General features: G+C 40.6%; 1 pseudogene; it reads left to right on the forward strand.

The window, feature by feature from the left end:
* Positions 1-1,375: 1,375 nt before the first annotated feature.
* Positions 1,376-12,971, forward strand: LOC131839704 (AP-2 complex subunit beta-like; annotated as a pseudogene).
* Positions 12,972-16,157: the final 3,186 nt, after the last annotated feature.

Genomic DNA, 16,157 nt, shown 5'->3' on the forward strand with positions numbered 1-16,157 from the left:
GGGGTGTGGAGGTGGGTTGGTGTCTGAAGGACAGGTATTTAAGAGTGTTCTTCCTCTTTCTTTGTCTCTCAAATTCTCCTTGGTGTATTGATTACCCATCCATCTATCCAATATATGCCTGGTACTGTGAATAACATGGACAAGGTCCCTATGTTCATGGAACTTAAAGTTTAGCAAGAGAGACCACTGGTTAACAATCATGCATTTTTCATACTTGTGATAGTACTATAAAGGGAAATATGGGGTGTGATATAATTGGTATTGTTTTCATTCTGAATTACATGGGAGGATTATGGTAGTTTTGCCAATACTTATGCTTTCTAAAGGTTTTCATCTGGCTTTCCCTGGTTTTATTAGAAACTGTATCAAGAGCCATATAAAGATGGGTATTGATCCTGGGGAAGTTTTTTTTTTTTTTTTTTTAAGAGAGAGAGTGTGCAAGCAATAGGGAGGGGCAGAGGGAGAGAGAATCAAGCAGACCGAATGCTCAGCATAGGACCTGATGTGGGGCTCGATCTCACAATCCTGAGATCATGACCTGAATCAAATCAAGAGTCAGATGCTTAGCCCACTGAGCCACTGGGTGTCCCTATCCTGGGGAAAATTTTTAAAACAAAGAATATTTATATTTGGAAATAAACGTCCATGGCCATGTTAGAATTGAATAAAAAAATGTCTAGGGCGCCTGGGTGGTTCAGTGGGTTAAAGCCTCTGCCTTCGGCTCAGGTCATGATTCCAGGGTCCTGGGATCGAGCCCCGCATCGGGCTCTCTGCTCAGCAGGGAGCCTGCTTCCTCTCTTCTCTCTTTCTGCCTGCTTCTCTGCCTACTTGTGATTTCTGTCTGTCAAATAAATGAATAAAATCTTTAAAAAAAATGTCTAAAAGGAATTGGTTCAGTAAATTATCCAGATAGTGAAATATTTAGTTATTTCCAATGACAATAAATGCTAACATAAAACACATGATGGGAAAGAAAAGGTTGGCAAACTATAGGTTATCTCAAGAAAAGCATGCATTGAAAAGAGACGAGGGAAATATTCCATTATGCTAAAACTGTGATTATGAGTGATTTTTCTCCTGCTTTGTCATACTTCTCTGTAACTTTCAATTTTTCTTAGTGCATGGGTAAATACTTCCATAGAAAAACCCAGCAATACACCTTCGGGGGGAAGGGAGGGGCATCTGTTGTTGTTACCTGGGTGATCTTGGGACAGCTGTGTCCTGGGCTCTGAATGGCAGGCAGGCAAAGCAACAAACTGATGCAGCAATTTCTATAATGTATAGATAAAAGGAGAAACTCCTGGTGTGAGAGGCGAGCTAATGCCTGGTTTCACTGAAGTCTCCAGGTTTACCTACTTTGCCTGCCTTTGGTGGCATGAAGGTGGTCAAGAGGATGCTTTTCTTGCATGGCCGGGGTGAGGCAGCTCTTGAACCCAAGTCAGATCCATCTGGTGGTAATTGAGCCCCTATCACGTGCCAGGTGCTGTTCGGGCACCAGGGATACCATTCCCAAGGGCTCTGTTCTCATGGCTTACATATGAGTTGACTGAGAGAATATACAAGTTAAAAAGAAAATGCCTGTTTTACGTACTATGAAGAAATCACAATGGCACATTGCACTAGAGAGTAAAGGGGATGGCTTGCGGGCAACACTGTGGTCAGGAAAGGCCTTTCTCATGAGGTGAGCTGAGTGTCTGGGAGGGCCCAGGTCCCAGGGGGCAAATGTGAAGGCTGGGATCTGAAGGTAAAAGGGCTCTCTGTGCACACTAACAGGAAGGAGCCTGCACTGTAGAGGAGAGGACAGTGGCAGGACAGAGGGTAGAAAGGAGTGGTCAGGAGCCATGATTATGGAGAAGAATCTGAGTTTTATTCTAAGTTCCAGGGAATCACTGGAGAGGTTAAATAAATGTGATGTGATGTGATTACGTGTTAAAAGACCATTCTGGCCACAGGATAAAGAATGGATGCATGAGGCTGTGGTGGGTTGGAGCTGAAGCAGGAGGACCAGTTAGGCAGTCAGCCCACTGAAAGATATTGGTGGCTTAGTCTAGGGTGGAGATGGAGGGCAGGAGAGGAATGGATGGATGGCACACAGATGAGGAAGTTGCACAAATTCAGCATAAATTTTGTAGGTACAACTGTAGGATTTGCTGCTGGATTGGGTAGATGTAGAGGGCTAGGGTAAGAGATGAAGGATGACTCCTAGATTTTTGGCCTGAGCAATTGCAAGAATGGTGATGCCTTTAACAGAGAAGGGGAAATGGTGGGTGGAGCAGGTTTGGTAAGGCAAATATAAAGCTCTATACTGAACACATTAGATCAAAGGCCAAGATCTCTCAAAAAATAGATGTCAAGTAGATAAAGTGGGTATATAAGTCTCTGGGAGAAGTCAGGGCTAGATGCTTAAATTTGAGAGTCCTGTTTATAGAGACTGCATTTAAAGCCCTGGGACTGGGAAGGTTTGGGAGAATGTAAATAAGAGCGGGGTGGTGGTGGTGGTGGTGGTGGTGGTGGTGGTGGTGGTTGGCTTACCAAGAAGCACTGATTACCAGGCAGGCAGAATGGCTTGAAGCAGCTGTTTGTTCTGTAGGATACAAATCTGTTAAGGGTGACCTTGTTAAAACACAAAAACAAAGAATGACTTAGAGGTGGCACCAGGGTGGCTCAGTGAGTTAAGCCTCTGCCTTTGGCTAAGGTCATGATCTCAGGGTCCTGGGATCAAGCCCCGCATCGGGCTCTCTGCTCCGCAAGCAAGGAGCCTGCTTCTCCATCTCTCTCTGCCTGCCTCTCTGCCTACTGATCTCTATCAAATAAATAAATAAAATCTTTAAAAAAATGACTTGGAGGTCTGCAACTTTAAAGAAACAATTTAACTTTTAATCCAAGTTTTTCTTTTTCCAGGAAGAAGAATAACCAGCAGATGATCTGTGTGTTCATTTCAGTAAGACCCTCTCCCTCTGGGCATTCTCTCTCTGTAGGTAAACTGATGGGAGTTGAAGGACAAAAGGCCTTCTTGGCAAGTGTGGGAATTTGGGTTAATGGCCTCCGCGCCTTGTTGCCAATGGGCTGACCCCACTATCCTGTAACCAAGGGGGGTGGGAAGGAGGCAGGGAAGCACGCCATACACCCTCTTCTCTAACTGGAGATTGCACAAAGTCCTGAGGGCCTCCTTGAGCTCCTCTTTATTTTCTTTTTTTAATTTAAAATATTACTTCTAATTTTTACTTTAAATTAAAAAAATTAGAGCAGTTTTAGGTTTACAACAAAATTGACAGAAAGGTGCAAAAATTTCCCTCATGCCCTCTGCTTCCCCACAGGCATGGCCTGTCCCATTAACAGTGTCACCCACCAGAGTGGGACTTTCTTTTTTTTTAACCAAGTATGAACCTCTGTTGATACATTGTAATCATCCAAAGTCCATAGTTTACTTTAAGGTTTACTCTTGGTGTTATGCATCACATAGGTTTGGATAAACACATAATGACTATATCCATCATTGTTGTATCACACAGAGTATTTTTGCTGCCCTCAAAGTCCTCTGTGCTCTGTTCATTTGTGTCTCCCCCACCCCAAGTCTGACCGTTTAGTGGTCTCCATGATTTTACCTTTTCCAGAATGTCATAGAGTTGGAATCTTACCATATGCAGCTTTTCAGATGTGCTTATTTCACTTAGCAATATGCATTTAAGGTTCCTCCATGTCTTTTCATGGCTTGATAGAGCTTTTTTTTTTTTTTTTTTTTTTAAATAAGCGCTGAATAATATTCCATTGTCTGGATGTATCTTTGTTTATACATTCACTACTGAAGGGCATCTTGGTTTTTCCCAGGTTTTGGCAATTACAAATAAAGCTGCTATAAATATTTGTTTAGACAAAAGTTTTCATATCTTTTGGGTAAAAACCAAGTAGCATGATTGCTGAATTGTATGATAAGAGTATGTTTCTTTCCTTCCTTCCTTTTAAAGATTTTGTTTATTATTTGACACAGAGAGAGAGAGAGAGTGAGAGAGGGAACACAAGGTGGGGGGGCGGGAGAGGGAGAAGCAGGCTTCCCGCTGAAGAGGGAGCCCAATGTGGGGCTCAATCCCAGGACTCTGGGATCATGACCTGAGCAGAAGGTAGACACTTAATGACTGAGCTACCCAGGCACCCCTCTTTTTTCAGAGATTTTATTTATTTATTTGATGGAAAGACAGAGAGAGCGAGCCAGTGAGCACAAACAGGGGGACGGGCAGAGGGAGAGGGAGAAGGAGAAGCAGGCTCCCTGATGAATAGGGAACCTGATGTGGGGCTCCATCCCAGGACCCTGGGATCATGATCTGAGCCCACTGAGCCCTCCAGGCTCCTTTTTGTAAGGAACTTCCAGACTGGCTTCCAGAGTGACTGTACTATTTTTCATTCCCACTAGCAGTGGGTGAGAGTTCCTGTGGCTCCACACCCTCACACATTTGGTGTTGTCAGTGTCTTGAACTTTGGCAGTTGTAATAGGTATGTGGTGGTATGTCATCATTTTCACTGGCATTTCCCCAATGACAGATGATGTGTAACACCTTTTTGTAGGGCTTATTTGCCACCTGTGTATCTTCTTGGATGAGGTGTACTCTTTGCTTTCTTGATTACAGTCTCTCTTCCTAATGATTGTATCTTGAGACACTTTTCTTTTTAGACTTTTTTATTTCTAAGTGATCTCGATAACCAGTGTGGTGCCCGAACTCACAACCCCAAAATCAAGAGTTGCATGCTCTACTGACTGAGCCAGCCGTGTTCTCCTACATACTTTCTTTAAAACCTTGAACTGAGTTTTAAGTTATTTTTTCTGCATAGGAGCTGTTAAATTCCCTCTCTGTACTCAGAGGCCTTCCTGGGCAGGTTTCTTTTTTTTTTTTTTTTTTTTTTTTTTAAAAGATTTTATTTATTTGACAGAGAGAGAGATCACAAATAGGCAGAGAGACAGACAGAGAGAGAGATGAGGAGAAGCAGGCTCCCTGCTGAGCAGAGAGCCCCATGTGGGACTCGATCCCAGGCCCCTGGGACCATGACCTGAGCCGAAGGCAGAGGCTTAACCCACTGAGCCACCCAGGTGCCCCCTGGGCAGGTTTCTACTTGGCAACTCCCTTTTTTTCTCGCAGCAGAGATCCTGCAAGGTCATCAGGAAAACACTGTATAAATGTTCTCATCTGCCCCCTACAAGTTTATCTCCACTTGTGTCCGTTGGGTCATTCCTCCTTCCCTGCTGCATTTCAGGGGAACAACTACCATCTTCCTCTTCAAGGATAATCCCTTATTCAGGCTTTCAAGTTTCAGTCTTGGCAAAATTGCTCATCTATCCTTTACCTTTAAATTCCTCCATCCCTACTGGCCCTTTCTCTTCATTAAGTAATCATGCTCAACTATTTCCCATCCTTAACCAAATAAAAATCTAACTGATCCACCATTAGATCAACCAAACAAAATAATCATTTCTTTTTTTTTTTTAAAGATTTTATTTATTTATTTGACAGACAGAGATCACAAGTAGGCAGAGAGGCAGGCAGAGAGAAAGAGGGAAGCAGGTTCCCTGCTGAGCAGAGATCCCGATGTGGGGCTCAGTCCCAGGACCCTGGGATCATGACCTGAGCCAAAGGCAGAGGCTTTAACCAACTGAACCACCCAGGCGCACCCCAAATAATCCTTTCTTAGCCACCAATCTACCCCCACCAGTGTCTTCCTTCTTCCTCACAGCCAAGCTTCTTCACGGAGTTGTTCTCTGTACTCTTTGCTGCCCTAATTACACCACCGAAACTGCTTTGCTCAGGTTACCAATGACTTCCATTCATTGTCAAAGCCAATGCACATTTCTGATCTTGCTTGACCTAACTCTGACATTTGATCCTAAGCAGCTCTGCCATACCTGGTTGGGCAGAGGGTACACTGCATATCTTGGGGGCGCCATTAACGTGGTCCATGTGAATGATGCTAACCAGGGCTGTGCTGTGTGCAATCTATATGGCTGTACTCACTGGCCTGCATTGATGATGACTTTCTTTTAAACTCTCTTCCATGTCTCTCTTCCTTTTTTCTCTTCTTTTTAGTCTCCTCTTTGTGTCTCTGTGTCTATCTGTTCCTTAAATTCTCTTTACCTGCTTTCCTTGCTTTCCAGGATTCTTTGTTGGCTTCATCTACCCTGTGGCTGTACCTACCATTTATTTATTTTAAAAGATTTTATTTATTCATTTGACAGAGATCACAAGTAGGCAGAGAGGCAGGCAGAGAGAGAGAGAGAGAGGAGGAAGCAGGCTCCCTGCAGAGCAGAGAGCCCGACGTGGGGCTCGATCCCAGGACCCTGGGATCATGACCTGAGCCGAAGGCAGAGGCTTTAACCAACTGAGCCACTCAGGCGCCCCTGTACCTACCATTTAAATGTTGATGATAATTTACCATAGATCTCACCCTGGGCCTTACACATGTTGCACACTTGCATTCTGTCTCCTCCATTTGGATGTTCCCCAGCTACCTTAAACTCAACATATTCAGAACAGGAATTCCCTTCTAAAAATTGCTCCCCATGTTGTATACTCTTGGCAGCATCACAAGAGAAAACAATGAATGGATCTGGATGACTCCTTATGGTCCTGTGATACTTCTTCAGTCACCCAGTCCCACAGGATCTCCCTCCTCAATCTAGCTCCCAAGGGTCCTCTGGTCTTTTTATTGTTACTGTTACTTTTGTTTAGGGGCATATCATGTCTCTTGGATTGCTGTGATAGCTTCATGTTTGTGTGTGTGTCTTCTTTTCATTTGTTAGCAACCCCTCATCACTGAAACAAATGTACTTTCTATTTATTCAGTCAGTCAGTCAGTGATAGTGGGGATGGGAAGGGCAGAGGGGGAGAGAGAGAGAGAGAGGGAGAGAGGGAGGGAGAGAGAATCCCAAGCAGACTCCATGCCCAGCACAGAGCCCAATGAAGAGCCCAATGTGGAGTTTGATTCTCACAACCCTGACTGAGATCGTGACCTGAGCTAAAATCAAGAGTTGGACACTCAGCTGACTGAGACACCCAGACGCCACTTAAGGAGATGTTCTTAAGGGTATACTGTCTTTCAGAACAAAACCGTAGAGTGAGGGAGCTAGAGACCTTGTCCAGCTCATTTTGTTATGGAAGGGAGAACACAGCTTGTGGAGAGGGACCTGTGCAGGGATGGGGTCTAATGTCCTGCACAGAGGCCCTTCAGTGCCAGGGCTCGGTGTCCGCAGTCGTGTGGTGTGCGAAAGAGCTTGTTGCAAGCTGCAGCTTGGCAACAGCTCTTCTGAGTAAGCTTTGTGTCAGCAGAGTGCAGCCCCAGCGCGACAGTGGCTCTGGCAGGGAACCGCACTATAACTGAGCAGTGATTGCCTTGACCAGCAGTGGCATGGCAAAGGCCACTGGATGTGGATGAACTGCTTTCTGGTGCCTGGGGTGCTGTGCTTGTGACAGTCCTGCTTTCATTTACACAGGGTGGGGACGAGGAAAGTATTGGGGTAGAACTCAACCACAGCTCGTGGCTGAACGAATGATAAGATAATCAGAAGAGAATCTCAGCAAACAGCACACATACACACATAACACACACATGGGAATTCTTAAGAAAATGCCAATAGAGCACAAAAGGACTTCCTAGGACCATTAGACATGATTTTCTAAGTAAAAATGCAATATGGAAACAGAAACAGAAGATGATCACCACTGAAAATTAAACATAAAAATCATAGCTACCTATAGAAACATAGAGGTAAAAATAAAAAAAAATTAAAAAAAACCCATAGGAATGAAAATGAGGGAAAGACAGGATTAGGACCCATCAAGGAAATCTAATATACGGAACTTAGACAATTTCCAAAAGAAGAATAAATTCAATCAAATAAATGAATAATAGAAAATATCCCTGGGCTCGAGACTTGATTGAAAAGCTATACTGAGTCCCATATGAGACTCGGTTCCCTTGAGTCAGTAGAATGATAGGATTCTAGAACAGCAGAAGCTGTAGGGAAGCACTTAAGCATGAGAGAGGAAGGTGGGCATAATTACCATATAGATGGTAAGGTTGGGTGGGAATCAGGGGACTCTAAGCCCTAGGAAACTATGGTGAAAGTTAATAGCATATAGTGTTCCTAAGAGTAAGAGGTGGGTAGCCAATGAATACTGTTATGCTGAAAATAAATAAAAAATAAAATTAAAAAAATTAAAAAATAATGAATATTGTTATGCTGAAAATAAATAAAAAATAAATTTAAAAATAAATAAATTAATTAACTTTTTTGCACCATTAAAAAGAAAAAAAAAGAAAGTATTGCAGAGGACTCTTGTTAGCCTCTACAGTGGAAAATCATGATCCTTCCCCCAGGTTCCAGATCTGTGTCAGTTATCAATTGAAAGAGAGCATAGTTCCCTTTAAAAAGGAAACTTGCAATGCCACCACAAGTATATTCAATAAAGAGACTCCAAATCTTCTCTAAAGGGACCGATGGCCATATACCAGAGTAATTGTATACAAGGGAAAGGAGAATACCCAGATTTTCAGGGGATTTAAGTGCTGTTATGACCTCGGTTGGTATACTGGGATGTGAATGAAAGTCCTGACCCAAATGATCTAATGGGATTTTTTTTTCAACAGTTAGCTTTTCCTGACCAACACGATTATTATTATGAACACTTTCACCTCTGTTCAGTTCCCCAGACTGGAAAACTTCTGGAAACCTTCGTTCCCGACTCCTCCTCACTCCCACATCCCATCCGGTACTAAGTTGTAACTGAACCTTTCTTGTTCATTGTTTAAAATAATTTATTATATAACATTTGATACAAAGAACACATTTAACATGTAATTTACAAAGCACAGTAATGAAATTCATTCCCTTCAAGGGTCACAACCAGAATGTTATCAGTAATGTTGAAACTCTGTGCTTCTCCTCTGTTTTCTCTCCTTGACTTTTCTTCAGAAGTAACTACTATCCCTTTTCCAAAAATACTTCTTATCACACATGCATGCTTCCCTAAACAATAGTGCATGTATATTCGAGTTTTCTAAAAATGGTATCATTCTGTTGTAGTTTCCTGGGTTCTGCTTTTATTCATTTAACATTGTATATCAGACTCATTCATATTTCAATATACAGCTGCAGTTTACAAATATACCACAAATTATTTCATTCTTTTGTTGATTAACACTTCGATTGTTTCTACTTCTGGCTATAATGAACAAATCATTGCTGAAGTATTCTTGTAACTGTCTCCTCGTGCACATATGCCAGCGATTTTGGGTATATACGAAGGAGTAGAATTATGAATGTTTAATTTATAAGGTAATGCTGAATTATTTCAAGAGTGAGTGTGCCAATTTCCATTCCATATATACACCTGTCAGTGTGTATAAGAATTCCTGTTGATCTGTATCATTTCCATACCTTGGATTGTGGATACCTTGTTCTCTAACTTGGTATTGTTAGACATTAATTTTTACATTACAGTGATTTCAAAGTGGTCTTGCATTGTGATTTTAATTTGTATTTCTCTGATTAACAGAGAGATCGAGTATGCTTCCATTTTTATTGGCCATTTGTATTTCCCATTCTGTGAATTGCACAATTTATTTTTATTGCACATTTTCCCATGGGGCTATCTTTTTATTTCTGATTTTAAGGAAGATCTTTATATATTTTGGAGACTAATCCATATGTATTACAAAAAACTTCTCATGGTCTGTGGCTTGTCTTTTCAGTCACATTCTAGTATTTTTTGATTAACAGAAGTTTTAAACTTTAATGTCGTTGAATTTCTCACTCTTTTAGAAAAATGAGTAGAGTTTTCTGTGTGTAAATAACAAGATTTAGAAATACCCTATATATTATTCTGTAAATGCTAATGCTTTGGTTTTCACATTTGAAACTTTAACCCATCTCAAATTGATTTTTTCACATATAGTGTGAGGTAAAGACCCAATTAATTTTTTCCTATTTGGATAATTAATTACCCCAGCACTCCAGAACCATACATTGAAAAACTTCTTTTTTCTAGTGATTTACAATGCTTCCTCTAGTCATCTCTTCAGAGCCATATACATGTGGATCTATATCTGCCTTTCTATTCGGTTTCATTTATTTTTTATTTATCTCTATGCCAAGACTGCTTGCCTTCATCATCTAACTTTGTCATAGTCTTTGTTTATTTCAGAGAAAGTCTCTTCTCTCAGTTTATTCATTTTAAGTTTTTAAACACAAATTCTTGAGACTTTGCTTATATATATATTGTATATATTTATTACATATTTATTTATATATCATATATGTTATATGTATATCTATTATATAATATATATATGAAGAGTTTAAGCCTATTGAGACTTTAATCATGATTTCATGTAAGTTGTAGGTCAATTTTAGGAAAGCTGATATCTTTACAATGATTTTTTTGTGAAACTTACAGAACTAAAACTTTCAGTTTTACTTAGATCTTTGTTTTTTCTTTTTTTAAGGATTTTATTTATTTACTAATTTGATACAGAGAGAAAGATCACAAGTAGGCAAAGAGGCAGGCAGAGAGGGAGGGAGAAGCAGGTTCCCTGCTGAGCAGAGAGCCCAGGCCCCTGAGACTATGACCAGAGCTTAAGGCAGAGGCTTAACCATCTGAGCCACCCAGGCGCCCGTGTTATTGTTTTTTAAAAAAAATTTTTATTTTTATTTTTTTTGATTTTTGTTATTGTTTTAATGTAACATTTTAGAATTGTTAGATTTGTTTCTAGGTACTTGCGATTTTTATGGTTATTGTTACTATTGTCTTTATTAAATTGTGTGTTAAAATTGTTTATTTCTGGTGTATGAAAATGCAGTTTATTTATTTATTTATTTATTTATTTATTTTTTACTCCCAGAACACTGGTTTATTTCATCTTGTTCCTTCCCTACCTCCAACCCCATCCCCAAATATTCCAGGTTTGTTACTGTGATCTTAAACTAGCAGATTCATATGTACTATTTGCCCTGCACGTAATATCTTAGGACATTCATACCTGAGCTCCTCCACATTATGGATGTCTTCCATTTTGGTCCCCAGGGTACTCCCGAGGCCTAGCTCAGGGCCTGCTCTATGATAGTTCTCAAAAAAATATTTGTCAAGGGAATGAGCCCATAACAGTTTTTTTTTTAAATTATTTATTTGACAGAGAGAGAGCAAGAGAGGGAACACAAGCAGGAGGAATGGGAGAGGGAGAAGCAGGCCTCCTGCTGAGCAAGGAGCCTGATGTGGGGCTCGATGTGGGGCTCGATCCCAGGACCTTGGAATCACAACTGAAGCCAAAGACAGACGCTAAATGACTGAGCCACCTAGGCACCCCAATTTTTTATTTTTTGTATAGTTAACTTATATCTAGTTGCCAAATTCTCTTGTGAATCTGACATTATATTTACTTAATCTGACATTATATTCTTTTAGATCTTAGACAATCATATAAAATCAATGACCTTTTTGTTTCTTCCTCTTCCTCTTCCTTTAATTATTTTCTTATCATACTGTACTACCTAGAACCTCCAGTAGAACTTTATTTTTTATTTATTTTATTTTTAAAGACTATTTATTTATTTATTTCACAGAGAGAGAGAGGGAGATCACAGGTAGGGAGGCAGGCAGAGAGAGAGGGGGAAGCATTCTCCCTGCTGAGCAGAGAGCCCCATGTGGGGCTTGATCCCATGAGATCCCTCATGACCTGAGCTGAAGGCAGAGGCTTAACTCACTGAGCCACCCATGCACCCCTCCAGTAGAATTTTAAATAAGAGTTTGTTCTTGGAGCATCTGGCTGGCTCAGTCAGTAGAACATATGACTCTTAATTTTGGGGTTGTAAGTTCAAGCCCCACATTGGGTTAGCAATTACTTAAAAATAAAATCTTAAAGAGGCACCTGGGTGATTCAGTTAGTTAAGTGTCTGCCTTCAGCTCAGGTCATGATCCCAGGGTCCTGGGACTGAGACCTGAGTCTACCTGGCTCCCTGCTCATCAGGGAGTCTGCTTCTCCTTTCCCTCTGCCCCGCTGCACCGCCCCTCCTCCACTGCTTATGCACCCTCGCTTAAATAAACATATAAAATCTTTAAAAAATAAAATCTTAAAAAAAGTCTTGGGAGGAGACCTAGACAGTCTGGTGGGACAATCCTTCATCCCCTGTAGTCAGCAGGGGTCCCAACGACCTGTTTGAACTCTCCCCAGGAATAGGCATGGCACCTGGTGGATATGCCCTCCTAAGGCTGTCTGGCTGCCTGCAGTAAAAGCTAAAGGCTTGGAGATTTCCGGAACATTTACTCACTGCCAAGGGCGCATATTGATGGAAATGAACTTCACAAAACAAACTAAATGGACTTCACAAAACAAAGCAAACTTCACCTACAAAGCTCTGCAGCACAGGACAGGCTCTTAGTTCAGTTTAACAAGAATAGCTTTGGTGTCACACTCAGCTCTCCCCCGACCATCCATCCACGGCTGATGCCAAGCCACAGCACTGATGTCTCCCTGCCTTTCAACACCTTGAGCCCAGTCATGAAGATGGAACCTCTGAATAACCTGCGGCTGGCTGTGAGAACAACACTGAGATCTTCTGCTTAGGCTGCCTCATCCCATTCAATGCGCTTTTTGTAGAAGATGGCAAAATGGATCGCCCGGTCTTCCTTGCCACATGGAAGGATATTCACGATGAAAATGAACTTCAGTTTCAGATTAAGAAATGTCATTTAAATAATGGCACTGTTTCCAGCAAATTGCAAAACATCAGTGCTTATACTATTGCTGAGAGGAATGTGGAAGGGCAGAACATGCCCGACCAATCCCTGAAGCTCACTAGGGTGTTTGGTTTTCGGCTGAGCTACTTACGTATTCAGCCAGGAAACCCAAATTATACGCTGTAGCAGAAGTCGAGCTCCTGGGGTTCCTCAGTACATTACCAGGTCTAGGACAGCATTTTGAAAAATCAATAGACTAGTCTATGGCCCTCTGCCCGCCCTGTGATTGGTGCAAGCCAAGAATTCTTAACTGGCAGAAATTGTATTGCTGTGTGGAATCTGCACACAAAAGCGCTGAGGCCGCCCACCAAGGTAGTGACGAGTCTAACCTGTGCTAACATTAAGGCACAACTTTTTGGATAGTTTCAGCTTCGTGTCAATATTTGTAACCACTGCTTGGATCACCTCCCTCCTCCTGCTACCTGCTGCTGTGATCTGTCCTTACTTGTGAGCTTTTCCATAGTGGGCCAGTGGCTGGCTTTTTTTAAGTGTGGGTTGATATTTTGTCATGGAGAGCTCATTTCAAAAACAGAAAAAGACAAAAAATATTGAAGCGAGGAAAAGTGTCATTGAAAAAAAAAGTGTTTGTTCTTGCTTGTACATTCAATGCTTCCTATTTTTCACAAGTAAGCATGATTGGCTGTAATCTTTTTAGTAAAAAATTTATCAGTTTACAGAAGCTTCCTCATTTGCTAAGAGATTTTTTAAAAAAATTGTGAATGTTACATTTAAAAGACATGAATAGGTATTGAATTCAATGACTTGAGAAATCTTTACATAAATATAGACTCAATGAATTATTACCATATTGTATTATTCCAAAGTTCTAAAGTCATTTTGGGATTTTAGGAATTATAGAGAAGCTAGCTTCAATGAACAATATAATTACTGTCAATAATCTGAATTTATCAGAGAAATGTGGCAGCCTAAAATTTTACTCAGATTGTGGATGTAAGGTAACTTTGCAGTCTACATAATTTGTGCTCATGACTAAGATTAAGAAAACCCTTTTATAAAGATACTAATTACATCAATTATTAAATTTAAATATTAATTACATAAAATTATGTAAACACCCATTTGCACATATATATACATTTACATGCTGTTAAATAATGACAAAGGTAGCAACTATGTCTCTAAAGCAAGTGTATATAATTTAGTAGGTTTCATTTAATCTAGCCTTTTAGAAAGAAAAATCCAAAGTCTTACCAAGCTATAATGCTACATTTGCTGTTTTATTTTATACTGTGGGAAAACCTGGAGAAATAGATATAGAAATCTTGTATATCTAAAATTCACACACCAGTTTCTTTAATCCAAGGGAACTTGTATTAAAATTTAATTCTTAAATTTATTTTGCCCTCATAACTTCTATTTTTGGGTTTTAACATCTTAGGATCCCAACAAGAAGGTTTTCAATAAAATATCTTTCAGTTTTTAATAATACCTTTGAAAGGTATTAGACCTGGAATCTCCAAAGTTTCTTCTTGCAGGTTTTATTCAATTTACTTATTTCTTTTCTGTAAAAACATATAGCACATGCTACTTCTGAATCAAAAGGCTGGGGTTTCCTTGGGATACTGAAGTCGTCTTGAGTTCTTTACTCAACATCTTTTAGTTTTCTTGGACACTCATATGGGAAAGCAAACCTTTACTTGTTTTCTGGTCACTCCAGTTATTCATGATAGACTTATATTTCAAAGAAAGGAAAAGAAAAGAAATAATTGAATCGGGGGAAAACGCCATCCCCAATCTCAGAATAAAACACATAAAACAGGGGTGCCTGGGTGGCTCAGTGGGTTAAGTCTTCTGCCTTCGGCTCAGGTAATGATCCCAAGGTCCTGGGATCGAGCCCTGCATCAGGCTCTCTGCTCAGCAGGGAGCCTGCTTCTCCGTGTCTCTCTGCCTACTTGTGATCTTTGTCTGTCAAATAAATAAAATCTTAAAAAAAAAAAAAACCCCACATAAAACAGCTTGTTCTAGGATTTCCAGCAAACCATACATTTATTCCATCCTCTACAGCAGTTGGTCCCTTGTCTTGATGAAGGGCTGCCACTAGGGCCCAATCTTTCTGTTCTCCTCTAATCTCTACTCTAGCAAAAGTTTTCTGGTAGCCTGGGAATTCTTATCCCCTGATTCCTGCTGAGTGGCTTAATCTCAAATGTCACAAAGAAAGAACCCATTTGTCTCCAAGTAGGTTAATATCTATCTAAATTGATAAAAATTTTCAAATAATTGCTAACATTTCCAAGAGGACGGAGTTTAAAGGTTTATTTATTTATTTGTGAAGAGGGAGGAGCAGGCAGACCTAGAAAGGGATAAAGACTCTCCAGCAGACTCCCCACTGAGCATGGAGCCTGTTGCAGGATTTGATCTCATGACCTGAAACCATGACCTGAAGGAAATCAAGACTCAGATGCTTAACCAGCTGAGCCATCTGGGTGCTCCCAAGAGGGCAGAGTTTCAATCACTTTTCCTTTGAGTTGGATTACATAGACTTTACCAGTTAAAAAAGTTCCTGTCCTGACTCCACTAACAGCATCTGGCAACCATTACTATGCAGCAAAAACTCCTACTACCGCTCTTACATATTGGAAATTCTCTTGCATTCTGTTGGCTCTCAGCTCAAGTAACCCTAAGTTGTGTGGATCATGTTAGCAGAAAGCACAAGTCATACCCAAGATTCAAAGGGAGGTGAACTCACCCTGAAGTCCTCATTCTCTGCCCTTTGCTTCTTCTCACTTTAAACAGCTAGTTCAAGGAACTTTTGTTTGTTTGTTTGTCTAAAAAAGAACCAAATACTCTCAATCTCTTTGTTTGAATAAATGACCCAACAGAAGAAGAAAACGTCATATGCAGATGTTCCCGTAAGAAGAAAAAACAGCTGATAGAAGGAATCCAAACCATTTGGTATTGCCAACCCTGGGCCAACAGCAGGGGGCGCCAAAGGATCTTAACCATAGCATCCAGGGATCTTCTTTCTCCTTTGAGGAATACAACTTTCTTTAAAAAATATATGTTGTTTGTTGTGAGCATTTTTATGGGCTTCTCTTCTACTATTTCGAGTGGGGAAAATTCTGCAGTACTTTCCAGTAAATTCGTATAATAAATTGTTCTGGATTTCTAGCTGGATTCTAGAAACTACTCTTTTCTGTGCTCCAATACCTTGATCCTTTCTTCACCCAAGCAATTGCTTTTTCTCTGAGAATTTATTTGTAGCACCATAATTATTTGTACGGAATCTCGTTGACACTCCTCTATCCCCACCAAGTACCATTTTGCTAACAGTTTGGGTGGCACACAGGTGTACCCTTTGGTATTTTCTTTTGAGAGCTTTGACTGGGTAAGCAGGTTTCCTGTTGATATAACAGTGTTTAC

The sequence above is a fragment of the Mustela lutreola genome, chromosome 8, assembly GCF_030435805.1.
Source record: "Mustela lutreola isolate mMusLut2 chromosome 8, mMusLut2.pri, whole genome shotgun sequence".
Classification (NCBI taxonomy): Eukaryota; Metazoa; Chordata; class Mammalia; order Carnivora; family Mustelidae; genus Mustela; species Mustela lutreola.